The sequence below is a fragment of the Lactuca saligna genome, chromosome 8, assembly GCF_052625555.1.
Source record: "Lactuca saligna cultivar CGN05327 chromosome 8, ASM5262555v1, whole genome shotgun sequence".
NCBI classification, from domain to species: Eukaryota; Viridiplantae; Streptophyta; class Magnoliopsida; order Asterales; family Asteraceae; genus Lactuca; species Lactuca saligna.
The window spans coordinates 72,412,986-72,419,770 of NC_136424.1; the positions used below are offsets into that span (position 1 = coordinate 72,412,986).

The 6,785-nt window shown below is 37.9% G+C and overlaps 1 non-coding gene across 1 annotated transcript; it reads right to left on the reverse strand.

The window, feature by feature from the left end:
• Positions 1 to 6,120: 6,120 nt before the first annotated feature.
• Positions 6,121 to 6,227, reverse strand: LOC145013503 (small nucleolar RNA R71). The gene has a single exon (XR_013665058.1). It is a non-coding gene; the product is annotated as a small nucleolar RNA R71 (small nucleolar RNA).
• Between the last annotated feature and the right edge of the window lie 558 nt (positions 6,228 to 6,785).

The window sequence follows — 6,785 nt, forward strand, 5'->3', positions numbered from 1 at the left end:
CGAAACTGCTCTTTCGGTTGCTGTTGGGTGGAGGAACGAAACGACTCTTTCGGTTGATATGGGACGGAGGACCGAAGCTATCCTTTCGGTTCCTGTTGGTCATTAGACCAAAACTTTCCTTTCGGTTCCTGTCATTCGAAGGACCGAAACCACCCTTTCGGTTCCTTTCGGTCGAAGGACCGAAATCATCCTTTCGATTGATTTTGTCATGAGGACCAAAGCTATTCTTTTGGTTACTTTCGGTCGAAGGACCGAAATCACCCTTTCGGTTGATATTGTCATGAGGACCGAAACAATTCTTTCGGCTCCTTTCGGGTGTGGGACTGAAATAACCCTTTCCGTTCCTTGATTCCTCTTGATATTTGTGCTTCTTTTCAATCCTTATATAGTGTGGATTTTGCGATCTCCAAAACTGTTTCCTTTCTGAGAGATTCTTCTTGTATCTCAGATTTCGTTTGTGTTTATGATCAGCCACCTATTTTGGATTCCTGTGGATTCTAACCTTTTTCCTTGATGCAGGAGCATCGTCACTTTTTGTTGAGGATGTTTCGCTAGTGGTTTGCACAATTTTGCCCATTGAAGTTTTAGTTCCACTTGTGCTTGGCACATCATATCTGGTTGGCTCATTATTTGGTCCGGGTATGTATCTACCTTTCACTCTCCATGAAGTTTTCTGAGATAGACCCTTCGTTTCATCAATGTTGTCTATTGGGGCCGACCAAAAAAATTCGTCACATCCGCCAGCATTGTATTCTTCTACCACAGCTGTTAACTCTGCAGTTTGTTGTGGAGTGACACCTGGTACTGTGTAGACTTGATTTGGTGTGGTTTGAAACTTCTGGTACACTACAACTTTAGCTTTGAGAACTTTGGTTTTGTCAGTAGACGAGTGAGCGAACTCAACAGACTTTTCAGAAATTAGGTTTTTGCGTGACTTAGGTTCGCTTTTAATAAATTCTGAACAGTCCACCACATCCTCTACAGAGATTTCACTCAGATCATCATCCTCATTAAGTTTAGATGCATTTTCAACATCAATTTTATTTTCTGAACTTAATTTGGCATTCAATGAGTCAAATTTCTGTACAGTTTCGGTTCTTAATTTCAATCTATCATTTTCATCTAACAGATTTTTGAGCATGTCCTTGTGGTCCTTGGACTTTATATAAGATTCAATTTTGTCCAGACCTATTTTATATGCTAGAGAAACCTCGTCAGAAGATACAACGCTTTCATAGTTGTAGGCTTCAGCATCTATTTCATCCTCCTTTAACTAAAGGAAGGGTAAAATCATGCGATGTATCTTCTTCCCTATTTCACAATCAAGATGCAACTGAGTGATGTTAAAATGGAGTCGTTTAGCAATTATACAAAACACATTTCGCTGTTTAAGAAGTTTGAGATTGTCTCTTTGTAAATAAATTGATTCATCCTTAGATCTAATTAACTCCTTCTCTTTCTGCTTGATCCACATTCTCCTTTCCTCACTCTTTGATGAAATCCTGCTGATTTGATCAGTTAGGTTAGAATTTGTGACACGGGTTTGGGTGAGACTGCTACTTATACTTGAAAATTTAGATTTTAAGCTATTTACTTCCTTTTCACAGTTAGTAACAGGTATTTTTAGAGAGACAAGAATATTTTGTACCTTCTTGATCAACTCATCACATTCGTTGATAAGTGCACTGACAGGTTTAGCAGCGAAACACCTATCCTCTCGCTCCCTTTCGTCTTCAACTCCCCCGTCGGTTGTGTATCCTCTCAGTTGAGACATGCCTTCAGTTACCACAAAGCAACTTCCTGTAACACGTTCTTCTTTTGCCAGTGATATGGGCATATTTAGTTATAAAATTCATGCATTATCTTAATACTTTATGTTGATTTTATCTCATTTAATGAGCAAAAGGTGCTTAATTAGTTTAGAATTTCATGTTTCAGCAATAATGACATGCTCGGAAGGAAAAGGAAGCGGAACTAGCTATTGGAAGCTTGGATCTTGGATTTTGAAGAAAGAAGGATGTTGCTAGACAGTTTGACCCCTCGTCAGTGTTTTGGCCATATCTCATGAACCGTAACTCCGATTGACAAGATTCAAAATGTTCTGAAAGGTAGACACAATTTCGGACGACTTTCGTGTTTTGAGAAAATGCTGATTCGAAACGTACTCGGCGAGTAGGGCCGATTACTCGCCGAGTTGATCAGAAGTTTCGCGATTCTGGACGCGCTGACTTGCCGTACACGGGTTTTAAGTGATGGACTCGCCGAGTAGGTCACTGGACTCGCCGAGTAGCCCCTGTTTTGTGAAAATCTATATAAAGGGACTTTCATATCGATACCCTAGGATAGAGATGAACCCTTGGAGGCCAATTGTCGACTAAAGGTGTTGTTGGAGCGTGGGAAGCAAGGGAATCAACCCTACATTCAATTTTAAGGAGAATCAAGTCAAAATCAAGTTTACTCTCACCTAATCTCTTGTTTGAACTATGTTTTTACCAATTGATTTCGTTTTTGTGCTTGTTTCTGCTATAATCATGAGCTAAAAACTCATAACTTCTGTTTAGGTAGATGAATTTGTGAACATGGATTGATTATTTGAGTAGGATTAATTTTGATTGGTAATTATGTTTTATTAAGCTTGTTAAAGAACCTTATGTGTTGACAATAACTATTCTTTTATTAATAAATTAGTAATTAAGTTGTATGAACATCTCTTAGTTATTAATTTCATATGATTTATTGTGACCACATAGTTGTATGTCTAGGAATAACAAATGTGAAACTAGAATTAACTAGAAGATAGGTAAGTTAATGTGTGAGATTGTTTGATGAACATCAGCAAGAGGTTAATTGAAGGGCCAATTTAATTAACCATTACAAGTCTTATTTAACCCGAATCAATAACTAGGAAATTCGTTAATTTAGACAACTGGCCACTGTTTGAGTTAATTTGTTTCCTAAGGTTTAGTAATAGCAAACGTGAAACTAATCATCTTAGTCGGTAGCCAATGAAGAATTAATCCAATACATTGAAATCATCCATGGGAACAAATGAGTCGAACCTAAACAGAAGTCCTCTTTATTATTGAATTTAGTTGATTTTTATTTGCTTAGCTTTTAGTTTCTTAGTTTAAGTTTTAGTTAATTGTTTAAGTTTCTAGTCTTGCAAAACTAGAGAAAACCCCCTTTCTATTACTTGTTTTATTTAGATAATATTAGCATCTATTTTAATTGTTTACCATTCCCTGTGTTCGATACCCTATTTACCTGAACTAAACTGCTAATCGATAGGTACACTGCCTTTCGTGTGTTTGTCTTTGTGTTTAAGTTAGTAGGATTAAAACTAGTTCGTTTCACACACATAAAGTTTTTGGCGCCGTTGCCGGGGAACGGTTCTAAATAGTTAATATTATTTGCTAATTGTTATTATTATTTTTTATTGATTTTTTTTGTTTATTTAGTTTATTTTTATTTTTATTTATTATGTATTTTCCAAATCTCGATGCTTTTGATGCTTTTATTGAGGAAGTAGTACAGGAAATTGAGCAAGAAGATGAGGAGTGTGGATGGGATGAAGATTTGAAGAAATTTGATAGATGGTTAGATAACATCTTGCCCAACACACAAGAACAATCTGAGTCACAAGAGCTAGAGTTAAAAGATGAAGAATTTAATCCAGAAAGAGATTTGGAGGAACTAGAAAGATTGCTAGTAGAAGGGTCAGATGAAGAACAAGCTGAATTGCAGGAACCAAGATGTGGTTTGACCATTACCACGACATGGCCCCCTGTATTTTTGGTTTGTGTTTCGAAGCATGGGGTGACGATTCCAACTTTGGAAAAAGTTCTAAATCACGATCCATTTGTGATTAGTATCCAACCGGTTCCAACCCTTGTCAATATTCTTGGGTTTTATCAATTCAAGCTCGTTTGGCCAATTTTTGAAGCAAAGAGTCGAATTTTACAAATTGGTCCAAAAAAAATATTTAATGCAATGGATGGATGGGCATCAAATTTATTAGAAGTTTATTAAGTTGAGAGTCCAGCTAAAGACTCGCACAAAAAGAAGCGCTTGCGGGAGGCAACCCGTCATTAGAGTTTGCTTTTCTTTTTCTTTCTAAACTTCTAGTATTTAGCGATAATTTAGGATTTTTATTTTGATTTATTTTTATTATTACTTGGTATTTGTTTTTGATCTTTTCAGTTTGAGTGTAAGGATGCATGTGAGGATCTAGAGTCAAGGCTATTGAAGCGAGAAATCGAGTCTAGGCGAGAGAGGAAACGAAGTTTTGAGTCAAGCTATGAGTCCAATTGATAGAAGGGTTATATAGTGTTTATTACCTAAAGAAAAATGAGGGAAATTATTAGTTTATATAACCCCCATACATCAGAAATGGACTTGGGTAGAATAAAATTTTTGTCACACAGCGGTCTACTCGCCGAGTGCATCTTATGGACTCGCCGAGTCCATGTGAAAATTCACGATTGTTCTGCCATTTACGCTTCAACTCGGCGAGTCTACATACTGACTCGACGAGTCGCTCATTCTTCTTACTTTTGAGCTGAAGATTTGATGACATTTGATATGGGCATTGATTCTATTCTTTGAAGATCATTTTCCGAGCATTTCCAAGAGTTTTTCCCTTATATTTGGAGCTTTTATAAAGACTGTCCCACACGAGATTTCGACACCCAAGACATGGATGAGCTGTTCCCATGTCTAAAGTCAGCTGAAGATGGAGCTTTAAATGAAGAAGTTCAACCTTGGAACTACTATCTCAGGGGAGTTTGTTCCAATTCCCTCTTTATTTTAATGTTCTTTAACATGCATGATATGCAATGGGGACATTGCATAAATTAAGTGTGGGGTAGGGGTTGGTTGGTTACACTAGTTAAATTTAAATTTTTGCATAAAATTTGCTAGGATTAATTTAGAAAATTTCTTCTAGTTTTGCAAGACTAGAAGAAACCCCTTTTACTTTTATTAGTTGCTTTAGTTAAAATTAGTTATTAGTTTAATTTTCCGTTCCCTGAGTTCGACACCTTACTCACTAATATATACCACCAAAAGACCGGTTCACTGCCTTTGTGTGCTAAATTTATTAATAAAAAGTAGGGATAAAACAAGTGCATTTTACACACATCAAGTTTTTGGCGCCGTTGCCGGGGAACGGTTCTAAATAATTAATCTAATTCCTAATTTTTTTCGATCCTTTGTGTGAGTTTACTTGCATAGAGTTCATTTATTGCAATTTAGTAATTAGTAATAAGGTTTAGCATCTGTTTTAGTTTTAGTATTAAGTTTAGATTTTTTTCAAAATCTCACTGATGCTCGCCGAGTGCAGTCGCACCTACTCGGCAAGTAGCAGTTTATTTACCAGTTAATTTTTAATTTTTTTAGTACATATTTTTTGTTTTTTTACTCTTTTATTCTATTTATTTAAGGACTTTCATGACCAGAGGATCAAACACACCACTGGTACCCCCGTTTGAAGATCCCGAATCCGCATTGAAATGGAACAAAGGAAAGGATGTGGAGAGTTCAAGTACACCAAAGAAGTCACCTTTGTCCAACTTGAAGACCGTTTTTGGGAAAAAGAAGAGCAGTAAATTAGGAGCATCTAGCGCCTCTTTGATAATCGAAGAACCAATTCAAGAAGATATCGGGTACGAGACCGAGGAAGAAGAGGAGCCTACGTACGAGCACGAAACCGAGTCCGAGGAAGAGTTAGCTTTCACAATGGCTAACATTGATGAAATCCCTATGGGAGAATGGAAGAAGAGGATGCGCGACGACAATGGCCCGAGACTTGTGCAACCCGCAATTCCCGCGACTGCTACCTTCGAGCTAAAGGGTCATATCCTAGCTTCACTCAAAGAAATACCTTTTTATGGGAAAGATCATGAAGATGCCTACAAGCATTTGGATGAAGTCAATGATGTAGCTGATTACTTCAATATTCCAAATGTAACCCGCGAGACTCAACTACTTCATATGCTTCCGGTAACATTCAAGGGTACTGCCAAAGACTTGCTCAAGTCACTTCCCCCTGGATCAGTCACTACTTGGGCCAAGATGAAGGAAGAATTCATTGATCACTTTTTCCCACCTTCTAAGATAGCCAAGCTGAAGAAGGCCATTGCAAACTTTTAACAACAAGCTGGAGAGTCGCTATATGAAGCATGGGAGAGGTACAAGAGTTTGCTAAGAAATTGCCCCCACCATGATCTAAACAACCAGCAAGAAGTCTCCATCTTCTATGATGGAGTCAATGTCACAACTAGGCAGTTACTAGACTCGCAAGGACCACTTACAAAGAAGCCGCCCCCAGTGATTAAAGAATTGATTGAAGAATTCTCTAAACACTCTAGAGAATACCATAACCCTAGACATGATGTCACTAGGGGAGCCGCTTATGCTGCTACTGAAGACTTATCCGCGGTCATGGCTATGCTAAAAACCATGGATAGGAGAATGGATAAAATGGATCAAACGATCCATGCTATTCGGGTGGGTTGTGAAAACTGCAATGGGCCTCACCTCACTAGAGACTGCGATTTGGATGAGAATGGCAACAAGAAGGCGCAAGCGTGTTACTCGAGTGGAGACCAATATGATGAAGATTGGCGCACACAAAAGAAAGAGTGGTTCCCTTATGACAAAAGGAGGAGCCAGTGCAAGAAAGGAAGCCAAGCTTGGAAGATATGCTCACTAAATTTGTAGCTGCTTCAGAAAAAAGGCATAGTGATCATGATGCTACAATTCAAGAAACAAGAACCATGCTCAGG